Raw genomic sequence first — 22,418 nt, forward strand, 5'->3', positions numbered from 1 at the left:
CAAGATTACCTTAAAAATGTTGCACAGTGTTATTTACCGAAAGAGATAGGTTCTGATACCAGGATTATTTTTACTTTTAATATTATGTTACAAAAGAAGCGTTATAATTTGTTTTCTTAATTGTACGGTTAGAAGTTTTTGGACTCGATGGCAAACACTTTGATCGATCCTTATTGAACCCCACATAATTATTCACTAATAATTATTTGAGAGACACTCCTCTCGATAGTTACCGCGCCCATAAGCTTTTTAGTTGGCCACCGTAGTATTTAGAGCTTTGTCAGGAAGCATAAACTTGTCCACGAAAAGTAGGATATCGCTGTAAACAAGACTACAAAATGTCCAAAGAATCATCGAACAGTCTTAAACTGCAGTTATGTTAGACTTGTATAAGAGACCTGAAGATGTTGTCCAAACATATTCTCTTGGACCTTGATGGAAGTAATCTTGCGAACCATATTAGATTCGATTTTAGACCGAATCGGTTAGTCCCTTCAACTATTTTAGTGAACTTTTATGGCGGAGGTACCGATATGACTTAAATTTAATTTGGACAAAACATTACGAGATCCATAACTTGGACCGAGAGTTGTCATTTGTTCCAACCTGCCAGACAAACAGAGATACAGACGGACGGACGGTGGTAAGTACTTCCATCTTGGCTGAAACGACTATCGTCCAAACATATGTGAAGTCTTAAATCATTATTTTGATGAAATCTATACAATCCTAGTGTATATAATCTCGTAATCTAAAGTCTGAGGTTACAATTATACTTCGGTAATGATAAGTAAAAATCAAGTGACGCACAAAAATTCATTTGTCTTCATTATTTTCTCATACTGTTTAGCAGCAAATTTGTCTAAAACAGAATAACAAAATTTTGGCGATGGCAGTAAAACAAATTTCTAATTGGCTTTCAATACGTAGTCCACGAAGGACCGACCCTTCATACATTTTATTCAATAGATTTTTTTATATATTTCCATTCCCATAATACTGAACTCGTTATTTTTGTTATAACCGGATGAGTTTTAAGCCTCGAGAGCTCTATACAGTCTGAATAAATAATAGACATGGGGTATATTCATTAAGGAATTAGCTTTTGAAATATAAGAAAATATAAGTTTTAATTTGAAATCTTCAAATATACAAACATTTTTATGAGAAAAAAATATAATAACTAGTTACAGTAGCTTAAAAAATTTTGTTCGACCAAACCATTTCGTGGGGGGCCCGGGCCCCCTGTGCCCCCCCCCCCTGCGTACGTCCCTGCTATCACCTGCTATTCTTCCGTATCTATACTTGCTCGCTGAATCATATACTGTTCTAGAAACCTCAGTCTAGAATGTTGAACGAAATGCATCCATTAACAGATGTACACATACACACATATCGAACAGACGGATGAATGTAAACAACAAATTGGGCAGAGGTAATAAATACAAGAGAATAGAAAGGATGATAATAAAGACGTCACAATAGAAGACGAATTAAGCTATAATTGAGTGATTAAAACAAATATGAGAGAAGGAGTTAAAAAAACAGGAGAAATGGAGAATCAGTTTTACAACAACAACTACTGTATAAAATTTACTACAATCATGCAATTATCGCTTAAATTGCATGATTGTAGTAAATTCTATAGAGTAGCAGTTGTTGTAAAACTGATTTAAATAAAGTAACTGCTAAACTAAAATTTGAGCTACAACTCAAATATTCAAATTAACGGAAATCCAGTTACTTTCGTAACTATATTTACACCTAGACTTTAGAATGACTACTTATTACAAAGAAACTTTTAACTCACTTCTATAATCACCTTTATTTATTATTTCTATTCTTTATTTTTATCCGTTAGTTTGATCTCTAATCTATGTTTTCTCTTTCTATTTTCAGGTATGATATAATATATGGTCTATAGCATAAATCATGGTATGTAAAACAATATGGCAATGTAAAAAAATTTAACTGATTACCCATTAAAAAAGGGGTTTCCATTTCGACATGTCAACCAACACTAATAAAAATACTTCGAATTGTTTGGCTAATATCGTTAAACAGTTTTAATTAAATTTAGTATTCCGAAAAAAAAACTCTTTAATCCATTAACAAATAGTTGCGTTTCTTGTACATAAATCTTAAATAAGTTAAGTACTCTAACTGGATCACTACTAGATATGACTCAAGCTATGGCAATCTGTTCCAATTTCACCACATTGCTGTACATAATTTGTTTAAGGTAACTCGGTGCAGTGCCTCCGTCTTGCTTCCCGTCTAACTTCATGAACATATTTTTACAATATTTGTAGAACGCGTGAAGTGTGCGCATATACATACATATGACAAAAGTGTCTGTCACACACTTTAAAATTTATTGATTGCAGCGTGAAGTGCTTACTGCTGGCACTTACTCAAGGCAGACTTCTTAAAAAGTAACCAACAACAACACAAACATACATATTTATAAAACTACTGCTCTGTTCCGTTTTGTATAAAAATCAGTTGTGTAAAATTAAGTGCCTTTGGTTGGGATATAATAATAACTTAAGTGTGTGCGGATGTGCGTGTGTTTCATGGGTCCAATGGCATTACCCGCAGAAGCATGAAAAATACATAAATATTTTCAGCAACCAACATAAGTGCAAATCTACAATTTACATACATAATAGACGAGTATGTATGTATGTATTTATGTATGTTGACTTGTGTTTTAGATGAGGTAATTAATAGTGACACTTATGTGTCAAAATATATACATACTTCAAAGGGAACAAAATCACAGGAATGCTGCCAAAGTGGCTGGCTGACATCCAGACTCGTGAAATACATTATGCGACAGCGATAACAACATCAACAGCAGCACTTTAATATATTGCAGTAGTTTAGAGAACACTGCACCCAACAGCTATGTAGCTAGTCGAAGTTACAAGGAGCAGAGATTCAGTTAAAAAATGTTAATGGGTTAATTTTAATGAATGGAGAGATGGATGGCGGATTACATTACTTGTGATTTTTAAAATATATTTGCATATGTATGTGTGTATAAGGGTGGTATACGAAATGTAAGTCCTCTAACAAGAGGTGAAATGAACTATTTCCCACAAAGTTACTAAAAAGGAAAATGAAGACTTATCTGATAGTAAAATGATAATGCACCAACTCCTCAGTTTTTCATCACCGATTCCTGAAATATGTGTGGGGTCTAATACCAAATACATATATTAACCAATATATAGACAAACAAGTAAAAGAGTGTCAGTCGGCTTTCTCGACAGCGATATACTGCTGTCAGTCTTTGTTTTTCCAAAACATAACTGTTGTAATGAGTACTGCGAGAACTATCCGAAATCATTTTTAACATTTATGTATATTTTTTGGTATACATATATTCACCATAACTATTGCGAAAACAGTTTGTATCGAACGTACAACATCTTCTCGATATAATTGTGCCCAAAACACCCCAAAAATAGTTGGTTGTATCCGAGAATAACGAAATTCTAGGTAAAAATCGTAAAAACCGAATAACTTGCCGATTTCAATTAGAAACACCAGTGTTATTTGTAGAGCTTTTGGACTAATATGTCAGGAAGCATGGACGTTCCCACGAAAATCATAAAATCGCTGTATGTAGGACCACAAGAAGTACTTTCGGTAAGAAATTGCAAACGATCCTCGAACAGCGATCCTTAAACTGCACATAAGCAAAAATTGTGAACTGAGATGTTTTCCAATATATACCTTCTTGGAATTTTATGTACGTTTGGAATAAATTTCAATATACACAATGTTTCGGTCAAATCGGATAATCAATTCGTAAGTATTCGTGATCATCAGTCATTTGACTTGTTGCCGGCAGGATTATTTGGAGCTTTTAGGAAATTATCTTAGCAAGTATGGACTTACCCCGAAAAATTGTACCGTCGTAAAGGGGGCCGCGAACACAACCAGCTGCAGAAAATTTCAATTTCAACTCCAAATTTTCTGAAACGGATTTCGCAAACTAACTTGGGACAAGGCACATTTTCATGGTGTCATTAGCCCAAAGGCTGCGGGTATAAAGATATAGATCAAAATCTTTCCTCCTGAAGACAAATATTTTATGCTAGTTAACAAACACCAAAGGGAGGAATCCGAAGGAGTGCAGGTTACGTGTTGTTTATAGCGCTGTCGATTCGAGCCCGACAGCTGACGTTCTGGGTGGGAAAGCGTGTCCGCTAGATTGTGGCAGGAATGTTCACGGCGATAACGCCCAAGCAGGTACTACATTGACAACATCTTGTTGTGCTGGCAGAATCTTTGCCACCTCATGAATATGGTCCACAGGTGTCGGGAGGAGGCATTGTTGCGGGTTTGATATTCTTCCACTGAGCAGTACTTACATTGGCATATCGCACTGGCACCCCATAGCTTACCACTGACCGGCCTATTGCTTTACAAGAGGTCAATAAGTTTTTTTGTCAGCACACAAAGTACTACCGGTCAGCGACTTGAGGATCTTGTTCCTACCTATGATCTTGTTGCAAATAGCTGTGGCTTGCGCGGACGACTTAGACATGCCATCGAACGTTACACCCAATATCTTGGAGTAGTTAGTGGTCCGTATGAGAACAACATCGACCAATATGCTTAGGCCGAACGGAAGAACTACACTAAGTTAGATAAGTAGACATTTAACCTATCACATATCACGGTGCGCCTTAACCAAATTTAAATGGAAGGAGCTTACACCTGGAAAGTTTTTGCGGATTCTGAAACTGCAATGTTCATAGATGAGAAAAATCAAAAAACTAAAAAAATCACCGGAGGGCTTTTTAAAAAAACGCGGTCAAAGTTCACACTTTTAGAGCGTTTTACGTTTTCACGATTTTGCTTGAAACCCTGAAGTCTATGGAAATGGGACTAAAGAAAATGTTGTAGCAGTGAAAATTATGTACAAGATTGACTTTCATGATATTTTCGTAGGTTTTACCGTTTTTGAGATATCGAAGACAATGCACTGACTGTATAGCCTCTTTATAAAACAATGGCATGACTACAATTTACCAACAAAAACTTATATATCTCGGTACAATCTATTAAAAAATTACAAAAGTCAATCTTGTAGAGAATTTCCACAGCTATATGATTTTCTGTAGTCCCGTTTCGATAAGACTTGGCGTTCTCAAGCAAAATCGTGAAAACCTAACAAAAAAAACCTAAAAATGTGACTTAAACATCTATATCTCAAAAATTGTAAAAACTACGAACAAATTATTAAGGTCAATCCTCTAGAGAATTTTTACAGCTACAATATTTTCTTAAGCCCCATTTCGATAGGACTAACCGTTTTCAAGCAAAATCGTGAAAACCTAAAAAAAAACCTAAGAATGTGAACTTTGACCGCGATTTATTTAAAAATCCCTACAGCGATTTTGTCTTGTTTTTGGATTTTTCTCATCTATGAACACTGCTGATTCAGAACTCACAAAAACTTTCCCTGTGTAAGCGGTTTTCATTTAAAGTTAGTTAAGGCCCACGTGCATGATATTGTTTTATAAGGAGACGATACATTCCGTGCATTGTCCCAATTTGAACATCTATATCTCAAAAACGGTAAAACCTACCAAAAAATATCATGAAGGCGAATCTTGTAGAGAATTTTCACTGCTACAACGTTTTCTTTAGTCCCATTTCCATAGGACTTGCGGTTTTCAAGCAAAATCGTGAAAACCTAAAAAACCCTAAAAGTGTATACTTTAAAAACCCCTCCAGCGATTTTTTTTATTTTTTTGTTTTTCTCATCTATGAACATTGCAGTTTCAGAATTCGCAAAAACTTCCCAGGTGTAGGCTCCTTCCATTTAAATTTGTTTAAGGCGCACCGTGATATGTCATCGACAATAAGATCAGACTCCAATATCATGTGGTAATGTGCATTTTCCGGAATCCTTGCTGATGTTGGGCAACTGTGAAATTATTTCTCATTATGGGGAGCAGTAGTGTCTTTAAAATATTTGTTATTGTTGGCGGCAGGAGGGAACTAGGCCTGTATGATTCCCCTCTGTTGACATCCTTGCCTGGCTCAGTAGCAGGACCACCAGGTTCTGGTAAGATGTGGGAGGCTAACGATAAAAGAGGCCACTTGTCAAATACTCAACTAAGGATTTGCTAAACGGAAGAGATCAATGTCCCTGTATTCCTGCCTATCCCGGCACGGACCAAAAGAGCTCAAAGCAGGTATGAACCTGACGACCCCTGGTCGAATATTTCTTCAAGTCAATTCGGATGCCCTGAGATTTTGAGACCGACATATACAACAACATCACATTGCCTTTTTATACCCACCACCATAAGATACATTTCATTCCGTTTGTAACACATCGAAATTTTAGATCAGCATAAAATTCTACATCAGAATAACGATGTCGGTCTTTCCGTCCATTTGTCTGCTGAAATCAAGATACAGCTCGCACTACTTCAGGCAGAGCTTTATAATTTTGTACAGAAGTTTGATATAGAAAATGGGCTACATCGTTCCACGTTCTGATATATCCTCCGTGGAGCAGGGACCACTAAACTCTTCCCCTGAAATTGTATGCTATAGGTCCACCAGAAATGTGTTACTATAGGTCAACGTTTTGATATAGCCTCCAGAGAACGGTACCTCCTGATTTCCAGGTTTTTGCATCATTATTACACATGACTGAAATTACTAGTCTTCGATGGGAGCGTTAAACTCTCTCCAAGAAATTTATTGCTAGGAAACTTCCGATTTTCGGTATTTCTTTCGGAGTATAAAACATTCCAACCGCTTATGGCCACGTTTTGATAACTTTTTCCATGGGTTCTTTGTCACATTTTCGGACTGATATGTGGGTACAAAAGTTTTATTCAGAAAATTTTTAATACAGGGCAATGTTTTGGTAGGGACACCGTTGCGGAGGAGCTTAGTACATTCATAAACTAAGGACATTTTTGTTTATTTATGTTTATAAAAAGATTTAAAAAAGAAGTTAGCACTTTCATTACTTTGTAATTGGTTATAGTTTCATGTGGCTTTAAATTGTTTTTTTCGGAAATGTCAATATGTTCAAAAAATCGCACAATTTTAAATATTGTTGACATATCACCCTAATACACATATTTGCATATATCAATAAAATCCATAAATGTACCTCTATAAGTTTTTAAATGGGCGATTAAGGGGAAATATTTCAATTCGTTTGCAAAAATTATTTATGTTATGTTGTTCTTACCCGCTTACAATACCAAATAACGAAGGCTTTGGCATTTAAACAAAACATCATTATCGCCGCCACCACCACCATGGGCATTGTCATTGAAATTATGTATTAATCCACACATGTACATATACATATTTATCAAATATGTATGCAAAGGAGTGTTCTAAAGATTTCAGAATTATCCATGCCATTAAGTTAATGCATTCTTGCCACAGACCAAACCAAATAGACTGGCAGACGGACAGACAGAAAAGACAAACATAAAGCAATGCGTTACGTTATGATTATTTTAATCCAGACAACATTGTATGGGTTTTGTTTGTTTGTCGTGGTTGACTGGATTGTTGCTGATTTTAATCAGACACAACTTTGGGCCCGCAGAAATTCACAGATTAAACAGATTGGTATATTGGAAAAACTGATTCATAAAATTATAACAGTCAGGGCTGGCATATGAAAAGGCAATATTAAGGAAAATTCGTACCACATGCCTTATGGAAATTGATTTATTGGAGTGGTTCATGGAATTGTGGGCAAGTTGGAAATCTTTTAAAATATTGTGGCGGTTACAAATAGATGAAACATTCACCACTTTGTTGGGCATCAGCGGGTGATAGGAGATTTAGAGGTGAACAGAGCAGTTTCTCTCGCTCTCTCATACGAATATTAATGGTCGAATTCTGCGAGGAGGAAAAACGGGGTTTTTCAGAAAATTTGCAAGGATTGCATAACCCAAATATCAAGCCATACACACATTTGTAGACCTTGCAAAATTGTCGTCCTATAGCATTGTGTTATCGTTCATCTTAACTAGGGGTCCTTTTTTATTTTCTTCAAATAATAAAAAAATTCTCATAAAATATTTCGAAAAATATTTTATTTCCCATAATAAACCATAAGTCCATAAATCCAACGAAATGTCCCATAATTAGGTTGTACAACTCAGTTTGGAAATCATTCGCATCGGGTATATCACCCAATAAACACACAATAAAACACTCCCAACATTTATTGCAACAGCGAAGGGGAGCGGAGAAAAGAGGCAGGCAGTGGCAGAAGCAGGAATTATATACAACCGCCACATCATAACATTTCAATTCTATAATTCAAACAAACAAGGACAACGATGTTCAAATTTTGTATTTGCAACGATGACTCGTGTGAGGAGTTTGGTATTTAGTTTGGTATATTGTTGGTGTGGTGGTGTGGGAGCACCATCAGAGCGTTGTAATTTACAATAAATTTCAAATTGTCATGTTTACGCATTTTGCATTTTTACAACCGTTTTCATTATGACTTGTTTTCATTTTTGTTGTTTTGTCTCGTTTTACATGCTCCCCCCACCACACTCCATTCAGGCCATCATGGCTGAGGATATATATGGCTGACATTACATTTTGGCCTGTTGTAATGCTGTGTAAAGTCATGACTATGATGGCTGGCAGGCACTGCATGAATTTCTGAGCAACTTTATTTAAATGGTCATAAAACAAGTTCTTCGTCTCGTTCATTGAGGTTTGAGGAGTTAAACAGGGAGTTGTATGGATGGGGATATTTGCATAAATGTATATTTTAGTGAACACCATGTAAGTCTGTGTGTGCGTGCGTGCCCGTACATCATTAAATTTCAAATGTTGTTTAGCTTGTTGTAGCTTATGCTGTATTTGTATCTGTAAGTCTCTAAGTCATATCTATTTGAATAGGAATCTAAAATCTGAATTGTTTATTACTTTACCGGTATATTATGTTTCTTCAATGAGCCATGATGTGGCTGGCTGTGGACCGACCTTCTTCACTCCCCGCAAAATCTTGTTATTGCTTTATGGTGGTAAGAGATAGAACGTTGCAAGAATTTAAATAAAGAAATGTCAGAATATTCTAAACATTTGAAATAATCATAAAACCACATAAATGTGCAAAGCAAAGAAAACGAAACAAAACGAGACAAGAGAAACAAATAAACAAATCACAAACATGCAAATTCAATATTTACTTAAGATTAAACAATAAACTGTTTTCTATAATATCAAGTAGACAATGCAAAATATACACAACAGTATGTTGCGAAAAAAAATGGGAAAGTTAATTTTTATGGGTATTTTAAATTAAGCTATATAAAATGTTTTTAATTACGTTTTGTTGACTCACTCGAACTTTTCAACTTCTCCTTCATTTTAGGTTTAGAATATTATTATAGTGCTTATAACACGTCCTGACGACAATGTACATAAACATTTTTATTATATGTGACCATAGAAAGTAAAAACAAATCGATTTAAAGTGGATCTAATCAAAATATTTTGAGTGTTTAAGTGGATGTTACCAAAAGGAACGGACCTGTATTCATGTCGAAAACAGCATTTATTAAACCAAAAGTGGACGAATAAAAAATAATAAAACTTGGCAAATTAATTAAATTTAAACCTTGTACGATTGAAAAAAATAATACTATTTTTGAAAAGTGGTAATAACATTTCCCCATGTGGAGACCCCTATTTTAAATAAACACCATGCCATTTTTTGGATCTATGCTCCTTATAGGTGTCTAAAGGAATAAACATATGCCATTTATGAAATTGTATAAGACTACGGTAAAACAGGTATAAAATCTTACAGTTTACGATTGGAATCATATTGTTTTTATTGCCATTTTAAGTTCGTTCTGATACGATGACCATATTACGTTTCACTTAGGCGACACATGTGGTAGAATTTAACCATTAGAATGCCCACAACATTTTGGAACTCCTATACTCTAAATTTGTTCCACTTTTTATAGGTGAATTTTCACGAAAATTTTCTAAAAACAGAAATTATGGTCCATTCAATGAAAAAATGTTACCAGTTCATTGTTGTGGCTAAAAAAGAACCCTACATTTTGTTTTTTTTTTTTTTTTTTTTTGAAAATCGGATAGGAATTTGATAATGCTATATAAAGCCCAAAATATCCAAAATCGGCCTAATATGCAAATTGGAGCTATAACAAAATCCGATCCTATTTTAAAAATTTTTTAGGGTTCATATAAAGACATTTAATAGTAGGATTACTTTCAACTAATTATTTAGATGGTTATACTAGATTTTTTAAGATCTACATTTTCTTGTTCTCTTCAGCATTTTTTTAACATTCATCCTGCTGAATTTTCGTTTTTGATTGATGTTGTATTCCCCTTTGATTCTTTCGCTCAATTGTCTATTATTGCTTGATTGTTGTGTCATAAACCTTAAGTGCATTCAAAACATTCACGGCATTTGTTATGCATTTATAAGCTCGCTATATTAAAAACATTTGCAAATTTAACGACCCAGCAAAATTTGACGGAAGGGGTTCTTTGCGATGACGTGATTTCATGTCATCTTTTGCATTGGTTCAAAGGAAGTCGTGAAAGATCCGATCTTTCCATTAGGATTTGAACCAATGCAAAGGAAGTCGTGAAAGATCCGATCTTTTCATCAGCATTTGTACCCATTCCATCGATCCAATAGAGATGATGTTTGTGTTTTTATTTACACACCTGTTTATTTTCATTTTGGTATGTTCCAGTATTGCAAAAATCTACTAATTTTTTCTATTTTTTCCGATAACATAAAGGAAAATTGTTATCGTAGTAAAAATAAGTAGATTCTTGCAGTTTCTGGAACAGACCAAAGTTGTTAGAACTGTCGTCGTGATGTTGTCTTAAGCTGGGTACACATTGTCAGTTTTGAATGACAGTTTTGTTGTTGCTTGCTAGTGTGACCGTTCATTTTCGGCATTCATCATGCAACCACAAAATATTTTGTGGTTGCTGGACGGTTGGACCGTTATCGATAATTGCAAAAAATCGTCATTCAAAACTGACAATGTGTACTGTACTTTACATTTCGTGCATATCAAACAACTAAAACTTCTAAACAATTGGTATTATATGAAGTCCCAACCATCGAGCTAAAAATAGAATCGGACTGCACACATTGCTATTTTAAAAGTTCCCTTGTCTGTTCTAAATCTGACATAGAATGAAATCAATCAAATCTCGCTTCTTGGAATTTGAAAAAAAAGTCCGAAACGAAAAGGAACAAGAATCTGAAAATAAAGAAGAAACTACTTTTGGAATGAAACAATTAAAAATAAATTAATTAAGCATAAATGGTATTTTCCATAAAAAGTCTCTCCTCCCCGTTCGTTACATTTTGTTCTTAGAGATCCCTAAAGCAAGCCGGGTTGTAGATCCCTACATATTTCCGTCACTAAACAAAATAGTATAAATTACCAAATAAAATAACAAAATTATAAAATAAAAGTAATTTACGAAATAAAAATACTTAAAGGAGTGCATTTGGAGTCCATGTTGAAATCTGAACTGGTGATGGGAAGATACTTGAAAAAACCTTTTGTAAGATGAAATAATATCAGTTGCGGAGAACGGAGGAAGTAATCTTTTGCGTTGCAGCGGTGGTGATTACATGGCAATTTTGGATGTAAACTTTTGAAAAACTAAACTGATAAATTAATTGTAGCTATTTCATGAATTCGTTTGAATTAATAAAGAGTTTTGTTTTTCATGAAAACCATATTTCAATACAGCATTTCCATTTTCCAAACAAGACATTAAAATTTCATGCCAAGGGGTTGGTGAAAATGACATGCCAAAGCATTGGTTAAAATGACATGTCAAAGCATGGGTGAAAATGACGTGTCAAAGCATTGGTGAAAATGACATGTCAAATCATTGGTGGAAATGACATGCCAAAGCATTGGTGGAAATGACATGTCAACGCATTGGTTAAAATTACATGCTTAGGATCCAGAAAAGAACGTCATCTTTTGGGGTCCACGCTCATATAAAATTCATCGATGAAGATGCTAAAAAGATGACATGCTAGATCACTTGCACCCATGATTGAATGTCATCTTTGGCATCGAACATTTTGCTGGGGAATCATTTGTGAATACTGTGAATATCAATCAGTAAACATGTAGATGTTGGAAAAGGTGGGTCAGTTGTTTGCCATACTCGTATATGCAGAGCTCTGATATAGGTCATGTCGCAGATTTAATGCATTTAGTTTCCAACCGTTTAAATGCGAATTTAACCTTTCAGATACAAAAATGAAATTGCACTTTTTAACAATTTTCACGAGCGATAAGCAGTGTATTATTTCCAACGAATTTTGGCGCTTGGAACTACAACATGCGCATTTGGAAAAGTGTGACTAGTTTTTGTCATTCATGCATGTTACAGATTATATTTATATGTGCAAATTATATATTCCAGTTAAAAGAAAATAATATTGCACTTTCTTCCAATTTTCAAGTTAAAATCTTACTTTTTAAAAATTGCAATACCCAACGAATCATTTGCGAAGGCTGTGAAGAGTAACCACCAAATATGCAACAACAGGCACTATGCAGCGAATAATGTCATTCGAATGGTGCAAAGTATTAATTTTGATTTTTGAAGCTTTGCATAAAAACATCTGACTTATGTTGCAGGTTTCATGCACTTAGACAATTTGATATTCCCGTCAAAAATAAATAAAAATAAAAAATAAATAAAATTGCACTTCTTTCCAATTTTCAAGTTGAAAGTTTTGAACGTCAAATTGTTTGAGTGTAATGGGTACTTTACACGATATGTATTTTATTATATGGGTTGTCATTTTTTATATACAAAATGTATACGCAGAGTGACAACACATATGTAAAATAACATATCGTGTAAAGTACCCATAAGCAATAGACGCTTAAAAAGTTGGACGTTGAGAACATAATGTTTGACTTTTTCAACACTGTCAAATTCTTATTTAACCCATTTTAAGCCAGATAAAGCCACTGGTCGTTTAAACGCCACAAAAAATGGTTGCAAAAATTAACGTAAAACTCTGTTTTTTTCGAATATTTTTGTGGGGTTTTTTGCATTTTGTTATAGTATTGTCTGTTATCTGTCATTCCACGCTTATAAAGCTTCATTTGACCTATGCATTTCCACGCAATTTGCCTAAAACCCAAGCTATTCAAAAAAATCTACTTTTTCGAAATTTTCGACTTTTGATGAAACATTTAAATATGCGATAAAAGTTTAATCATAAATGTTAGAACCGTATAAAGTGAGGAATTTGTTAGGAATATAGTAAGAGTATTTTCTCAATCAAAAACCAAGGGATGGGCATATAAGGTTACACCTATATTACCCTCCAAAGTTTTTGGCACTTTTTTTAAAAGGGCCGATTGCAGGAAAACTATACGTTTTAGAGAAAAAAGTTATTAATTACAAAGAGCTTAAAAAGTCTGAAGAATATAATTTTTATGAACAATTTTAAGTTTTCTCGGAAAAAATTCTCGGCGCTAAGTGGATTAAATATGGCCCATGTCAGAGATATGCAAGAACCACAAAAAAGCATATTACGTAATTTTTCCAAAGGGAACGGTGTAAAGCCATGCGCAACCAGTAACAAAGGTAAAGATTTCCCAAATTTCACCAAGAACGCTTTAAGTGAACCTGCCACAAAAAAAAATCGGTACTACAAGCCGCACAAACTTTAAAAAGGGAGTATGTATGTACTAAAAGTTTACCGTTGTAATTGGGACCACAAGGGAAACCCGAGGTGTGAAATATAACTGGTTGAACAGCTTGGTTGGAACGCACGATAAGTCAGCCTACTCAACAAAAGTTCGAAATTTTTTGCAAAAATATTACGCACGATAAGGGAACCCGATATGAATCTAACTTTTCACATCGTAATATTTCTTCCAGACATAGATCAGCTTCAAATATGGACTATATCGGTCCTCTCTGTTGGGTACATTTTTTCGTCGCTGACTCTAAAAAACCCTGCCACCACCAACACAAATGACTGGTGAACACTAACAGCCTGTTTATATATTTCGATAAGAAAATGAATTCGTAAGAAACACTACCAAATTCGAGTGTGTTTTTCATATATATTTTTTTATTTATTCATTTATTTATTTATTTATTTATTTTTTTTTTTTTTTTTTTTTTTTGAAGCAAAAGCAAAGGCAATAATATTTCCAAAACTTAATTTTTATGCAAACTTATAAATTGAGTATCCGATTTACCGAAACTTCTCATCGTAAAATATCTTCAAATGTGCATGAACTGCTTAAGTGCAGTACCGAATATATTTTTTGTGGTTCCGTTTTCACCTATATAATGTCTTTTGTGGGTAATTCCATGCTTCCTGCTATCATGATCGTAATTGACAGTTCTTTTCAGATAGACGTAGGGATTTGGTCTGCACATATGTATATATGTGTAATATTATCCTAAAATCAAATCTTACTTATAACCCATAACTTTGCCTACCGATTAGAAACATCCTTTTCATATTTTGCATTACCCTGTCATTCACCAAAAAAAAAAAAACACACACACAAAATTGATTATCATTTGGCATACTTTTTTAACGTGTTCGACGAAAAAAAAACTACAACATCAGATTATGAGCTACTAACGTGACTACAACTTCAAGTAGTCAATTTACCAAGGCAAAACGAACAAAAAAATATTAACAACTATCAGTGGCAAATATACGTAAAACTTGTATTATTTATTTTCAACATGGCTTCCATAGAATATCCATGGAGTTAATTTATTGGCGCCATTAGAAAACTCTACAGAAAAACATATCTGTTTGTATGTATCTTCAGCGACTTACTTACTACCCAATATGGTAATGTTGCTAATATATGACCAACATTTCGCTGTTATATGTCGTCCTCAAACGCATGCAATATAACGTCGAATTTTGCATAATTCCCATGACGTTTGTTGCTGCTGTACAAAGTTTTGTTGGACTTGAAAAAAAAAACAAACGAACTGCACGTAAAGAAATGTTGGCGTCATCACTTTGTCGCCGCCAATTGGCTCCAATGGGTAAATGGAAAACTGACTAACCTACAAAGTGGTTAGTTAATATAAATTAAAAATTAAAAAAAAAAACATACACACACTCAAATTGAACAAGTAATTAAATAACAATTTTCTGGTTATTTTGTATTAAAATTTATACCACTCACGGGACTAATGGAACATTTGTGGAAAATTAAATATTAGTGGAATAATTAAAAAGGAATATTCATAATTTTATACGGTACAGATGCAGGGGATAAAAACTGAGTCATTAACTAGAATTATCAATGCTTAAGCTTGGGAGAAAAAATTTACAGATATCAAGAATTTCTGCAAATATTAGGCCAAGTATTTTGAAAAACTCCAGAAGTATTATTATTAAACAATATTTTAGGAGGACGCCTTAAAGTTTACTAAGTGGTTATTGCGTATCATTTGGCCGGAATTTAAGTGGAAAATATCAAATATTTTATCTTTGTAACATTGTCTTTATTGTCATTATCTTTTTAACATTGTAATATTCTAAAGACTGAAAATAAACGAATTGAATTGAATTGTCAATTGTTTTTATAAATAATTATTTCAATTTTTTTCCGATTCCCAACTAACAAAAAAGTCGCTAACATTTGTCTTCCCAATACTGTTTAAAGAAGTTTACGTTGCTGTAATTTTATGAGCATTTTGTCATGGCTAAACGGCAATAGCCAACGAACGTTTGCTACAACTATGCAAATTAATTATTTTTGAACATAAATTTAAATAAACCATTTAAAAGCTTAAATCATTTAACTATGATGCAAGAAAATTTAATGCCTAAATAAATCACCACAATTAAATTTACATTTTTAAATAGAAACTAATAATACAAATATCTGTAAGCTATTCAAAGCGTTTATTGAATTGCTTATCGATAGTTTTATTAACAGAAAAGCAAGTGTTAATTAATAAATTTACATTTACATACCATAGACAAAACATGTTGTTATGTATGTAAATGAACACGTGACACCACATCCCAACCTCCCCACAACCACTATATGTATACATAAATACATACGTATGTACATATGTAGTTAGTGCCTGGTAGGCCTGTCATTATTTAGAATACCTGAGAATTTCGATTGAAATCTACACGAGCCACTCACTCGTCACTACAGCTCGATGATACTGGCTAACTACCAACAATCAACCAGCCTTACCTTCCTTGTCCAACAAGTTTAACAAACCCTTTTTCAGCAGAAATTCAAAATTCACTTGAATAGGAAATATTTAAACGCCATGCATTTAAACGCCGTACAAAATATAAAACAATTACTAAATCCAATCACGTGATAAGCCCTTTAAAATGTTCACACAAAACAATGATACAACAACAAACAAAATGGGTGTTACAATTCTAAAAGGTTGTTGTTGTTGCTATTGTTGTCTTGGTTGTTCTTATTGTTATTAATCGAACATGAAAAATATAAGCTATGAGATGAATATTTAATGAAATTCTTGAGTAAAGAAGCCAAAACAAATTAATGAAGATTTTTTCTGGTGTAGGTAGCTGAGCTTAAAGTGTAAGCTTAAAAGCTATGTAACGGTTCCAGTGAATTTATACAAATATTTTACATCGGAAAATACCTTTCTGCTGGAACGGTACCCAATGGGAACGATGCCAAAGAGACAGTTACTGCTGCATATTTCTCTTGTTTTGTTATGGTCCGGTTTCATTAAGACGATTCGAAACCAAATTCGTTCGAATTACTAACAAACTTCTCCTTTATTGCAAAAAATACCCTCAGCCTTTAGGCTTATTATACCCTCAGTCTTTAGGCTATAGAGGGTATATACACTTTGATACGACCAAAAATGTGCCTCATCAAAATAATGGTTTCAGACCCCAAGTATGTTTGGACGAAATTCGTTTCAGACAATTTGGAGTCGATTTAGCCCTGTCCGTCTGCCTGTCTCTCTGGCCAAATTTTTTCACTCTCTAATATTTTGCCCAAACTTCCCAGTGGGAAAATGGAAGCAATGGTAAACGCGAAGGTAATGCAGAAACACTATGGTTTATTGATTCTGGCCAAATTTTTTCACTCTCTAATATTTTGCCCAAACTTCCCAGTGGGAAAATGGAAGCAATGGTAAACGCGAAGGTAATGCAGAAACACTATGGTTTATTGATTCCAGAGTACATTATTGTTAACACGGACCATGTCCTAGGAAAATAATGCATTCTTTTCTTGTGTCCAGAAGAAATGAGTGTGTGATCTACGAATTGTCTGTGTATTGATTCCATAACCGTTAGATTGGGGAATATTATGGGTAATCAATGTGCAATTTTTTGGTCATTTGCATTCTTTTCTCGATTACAAAGATAATACATTCCCCATTTTCCCACTGGGTTATTTTAAGTTCGAAGATGGGCCATATCGGTCCACTCGAGTACCTCCACCACAGAAATTCAAAAAATTTCCGTAAAATGGTTTGAGCACTCGATTTGGTCCTCACTTTGCACATTGTATTATTCCGTCCAGATATAGAGCGGGTTCCAATATATCGTTACACTCTTTTGGATACCTCCCACACAAAATTCGCAAAAGGTGAAGTTTAAGAGTTCCTGTTGGATCGTCTTCAAACTTTTTTCAGCATGTTGCCCTTGTGGCCACCTTTATGACGGTTCAATGTCAGAGGCAAGTCTATACTGCCTGAGATAATGACCTAAAAGCTCTAGAAAACCCAGATGGCACCAAAAAAAATGACAAATCCGCAAGATAACTCTCGCAGGGAGTTTTTGATTGGTCCAAACTTTGCACATCGTATTATTTTATGTAGTCATGTATATCGCTCCAGTCCTACCGGTGCCTCCCACACAAAATTTGGTAAAACTGCAGATAACAATTCGTCTCGGATCGTGTTAATTTTTACCAAAAATCCTTCTCGTTACGACGGCGCAATTGTTTTCGGTGGCAAGTCCATACTTGTTGTGTTAGCTTATTTAGGTCCTAGGCTGAGGGTATTTCTCTATCGGCACAGCTGACTAATACTTTCTTACTTGTTTCTTTTTTTTCTGAGTAACTCCATACTTCCTGAGAAATTCCACAACAACAGAATTTTGGTAGTACATACTTTGAACGAATTGGGTTCCGAATCGTCTATGCGAAACATGCCAAATATTTCTTAACCCATTTCGTATCGAGACAAATTTTCTCACTGAGGTACGTTACAAATATTACAACTTCGAACTGATAGCTTGCGTACAGGCACATTTTACCGTAGGAAATCGGATCCAAAGTACAGAAAACCTGCTAAGGGTATTTAAAGAACATTTTCCAAGCTATTTTATGCTGACATATCTAAAAGGAAGAAAGATGTCACAGCACAAAATACAGAAATGTAGGCAAAGGCAATCATATTTAAAGAAACAAAAAAGCCTGCAGCTGAGTTTGAGGGGTGTTGATTACGTGTCTCCATCAACAAGATAGAAAAACTCAATAAGAGGAAACCATACCCATCCTATTATTGGAATCCAAGAAGAAAAATCCCTTTAAAGGGAGCGCGTATAATGCATTATACTCCAACTATGGAGGGTAATGTCTCCTCCTCCATCGATCAACTGTCAACTCCACCGGGTCCTCTCAATGTGGTTTAAGTCACATCTTGAACAACCGGATAGATTTCAATGCTTGCCACCTGTTTTTCGACTACAAGGCTAAATTATACGGTTAAAGGTGTTCCAAGCCATAAGCCGCAAAGCACACGACATTCATGAATTATTTCTACGGAATTTTTGGCACGGAAAAATTTAAGAGCAAAAATTCTTTCAAAATGGAGATAGTGGATAACGAAATCCTGATGAAAAAATATATCTGTGACTGCTCTTGGCAAATACATTTTCGACTAATGCAGTATCAAATGAGGTTTCATATTTTCTGGTTCTAATTAGTTTTGAAGTTGCTCTATTTTGTCCTTACCCAGCAAAAACTTCAATTGCCAACAGAGAGTTTACTTAGTCCCATTTGGTAACCGCAACTACTTACAAATTAATTTGTTATTTTATTTTAACAAGAACATTTCGCATCAAATAGGTAGTATTTTTATGGCCACTTAAAATCGACAAACAAGCTTAAAAACATATCCCAAAAATACTCATTACAAAACCCCCTACTTACCCATTATTTTAATAATTTCATGTCGCTCGACTACTTAAATAAGTAGTTAAATAAGTACTTACTTATTTGGTCAAAAAATAACTACTTACTTCGCGTGACATGCCCTTGTTGAAGTAATGGATTAGTAGCTTTTTGTAGGTTTAACAATGAGTAATTTTAGAATTGTTAAGGTGAATTTGTTTTAAATTTCACCACACTTCACAATTTTGTTTTGTTGGCTGGTGGTACAGAACATGCGAACTTCTGATTTGTAGCTAAACAAATAGGCTTTGTCCATCATCAACTTTTCGTATTTTTGTCAATAAATGTTGGTTCCGTATTGGGACACACACACTATATCACCTTTACTCATTATTTAGTAATCAGTCAGATCAGTAAATTTGCCTTAAAGAAGCCTACTGCTAATACATAATGTAGCTTGTTTACATTACTTTGTATTGGGATATTCCGATTATGTGGCATCTTTTTTTTACCAAAATAAATAAATATTATTTTTAAATATCGTGAAAAAAAAACAAATTTAAAATCTTATACTAACAAACACCAATGTGTGTGATGACAAAATTAACAAGAAAAATAATTTCCCTAAGACTTTCAACAACCATGAGTCATAATCCGTAAAAATTATCTTTGGAATTTTATGTTTCTTAAAGAAAATTATATTTTTTATTTCTGGTTGTAAAGCGCTCCTCCTTCCCCATAGACTAATCAATTAGGAAATCAATAATAACACTAATTACAAAGAATTAATTAACAATTCCATAAAACTCTTTCCGAACGATGTTAATGCCAAAGCCTGAAACATAAAACAACGACAATTCTATTTTTTATGACTCTCTAATCAATTAATTTATATTACACAAAAACAAAACAAAAAAAAAAAAAACAGCATATGACTGGGGGTTTGGCAATCTAAGCAAAGTTTGCCAGCGTTAGGAGAAAGCATTAATTTTATGTTACACCCACAGACGCATGCATATGCACACACACACCAATCTCTTGTGGCAGATGACATTCGATATTTCGTTTGGGAAGTGGTTTAATATTAAATGTTCTTAACATACATACATACATACATACATACATTTTTTATTGGGAACTTCATCCATAAAGTCATAAACATTGTCATACCATCCTCTCTAGCCTTCCGCACATTTTTTGAATGGATAAATTTATATACTTTTTTTGGTAGTTTCATGGCATAGTAAATTAATGCTGCCAAAAGAAGAATTGTGAACACAAATGATCATCGATTTAGTTTTATTGCAATCAGTTAATTTTTTGGGCTTTTTGTATTTATTTCATGCCATTTCAGTAGATTATGGTTGGTGCTGAAAGGAATTTGGATGTGGATTAAAATTTTATTATTTTTCTTTATGAGAGAATAGGGAAGTTCATTAGAACTGAGAGAGAGGTATGAAGTCTCAATAATAAATTTTAGGCATCTTTTATCAATAAAAATTGTTTTATGTTTTTTTTATATTTCAACAGTAGAGCCACTAAAATCAATGGTTTGTTTCCAAAAAAACTACTTCGAGTCTGACATAATTAGCAAAATATTTTCTAGAGAAGAGTTATAAAACAAGGAAAGATAAATGGGAATTGTTGAAAAGTTGATTTGATCTATAGAATTTTCGAAGAATTTTTCTCCCAGCTACACCTTGAAAGAGTGGCCCAGTTTCGGAACCATACATTAGCACGGGTAGTACTAGTGTTTTGTAAAGTGTTATTTTTGTTTGACGAGATGTGGCTATGCTTTTAAAAGACTTACTTAGTCTAAAGTAGCATATTTAGGGCAATACAATTCTTCTTCTTATTTAACAACTGATGTTGTTTCACAGGTTTCACTTACATCTTTTATTGACCTATCCAGGATGCCATTGTTTTCGGCATAAGCAAGTCACATGTGCCTATTACTGTACATTGTGCCATTTCTTTTAACTTTTGCATCTCGTATAACCAGTTCCAACGAGATGTGGAAGAAATCACACAAAAGGATGTCTCCTTGTCTAAAATCACTTTTGGTACTAAGTCAGTATTCACACGCGCAAAATTTGCGGTAAAGAAAATTGAGTTTTCGGGAGAGAGCGGGGAGGAAAGAGCCCCTCTACACTCTTTTCTTCCCGCTCTTACCCAAAAACTCAATTTTACCGCAAATTGTGTACGTGTGACTACTGACTAAACAGCTCGAAGAGGTTATTTCCCATTTAAACTGGGGACCGGGCAACAGATTGATGTCACATTACAAAGTCGAATGTGCATTGCCGAAATACCAAATTCAGACATCGCTTGCAAAATCTTTCCGCATATCTCGGATCTTTTATAGGATTTGCCGCAAACTAAACGTGTGGTCCATGTTGATTTCTTAGGTCGCCGCATTGATATGGTAAAATTGTCTCATTGACCATATGCTTTAGTCGTTCACCCAATAAAGACGGAAGAATAGAACGGGCTATAGGATGCCCAACTTCCAATCATCGCGTATGCGTTCCTCAGGTGCCGTGACATAGTTCCCAACGGACGCATCTCCCAAATCAATTTTAGGAATTATGTCCCCATTTAATGTAGGACATAACGGCCAAAAATTTTGGGTCTTACGTCCGATATAAAATAATTTTGTTTTCAAAGCTTGGCTGCTGATAAAGCATCTGTTTGTGTCGACTTATTATTCTTCAGCCGATTTATTGCCGTCTTTGCTTCATCTTGGTCGGCCGATATACACTCTACAGCATCACCTGGGATTTGATCTGTGGTACTTTCGTCGTCCTAGTTAATATTGGATGCCATCAGTTTGCAAAAATTATATTTTCATAACCTGAGCTCACTATATGTATTTGTTATCAGATTACGTTGCTCCTCCTACTGGAGGATGTGCCAAAGCCTTCAGTTTTATGTTTCGCACTTCGTGTACTTCACGTTGCTAATGATTGCAGAGTAGGTCTATATACCGCATTCTTTCTTCTCTTCGGTAGCAGCACGACACTTCTGGTCATATCATGAGTTCGTTGCTGGAGGCCTTTGGTATCCAAGCATGAATTTTTCGGCTGTTTGCATAGAGTGAGTACTGTTTATCGCTGAGTCCGAACGGCGTAGAAATTTGATGTTGCCTGGCCTGGGAATTGAACCGCATACCTTCTGAGTGCAAAGCGGATATGCATACCATTGCACGACGGTGGC

General features: G+C 34.5%; 1 protein-coding gene and 1 long non-coding RNA gene across 3 annotated transcripts in view; one reads left to right on the top strand and one right to left on the bottom strand.

Annotated features, from left to right (window-relative positions):
- dally (division abnormally delayed protein) overlaps nt 1–22,418 on the top strand; it is a 284,242-nt gene that overhangs the window by 190,916 nt on the left and 70,908 nt on the right. The window lies entirely within an intron of this gene.
- The window catches only part of LOC141401500 (uncharacterized), a 235,561-nt gene that overhangs the window by 144,002 nt on the left and 69,141 nt on the right, over nt 1–22,418 (bottom strand). Inside the window, exon 3 of one of the 2 annotated variants that reach the window (XR_012412388.1) lies at nt 20,527–20,572. The exons of the other annotated variant lie outside the window; for it this stretch is intronic. This is a non-coding gene — a long non-coding RNA (uncharacterized lncRNA). Of the gene's footprint in view, nt 1–20,526; nt 20,573–22,418 lie in introns of those variants that run through there. 2 annotated transcript variants of the gene reach the window in all.

Source organism: Musca autumnalis, unplaced genomic scaffold (genome assembly GCF_047663935.1).
Source record: "Musca autumnalis isolate F117 unplaced genomic scaffold, ASM4766393v1 scaffold_4, whole genome shotgun sequence".
NCBI lineage: Eukaryota > Metazoa > Arthropoda > Insecta > Diptera > Muscidae > Musca > Musca autumnalis.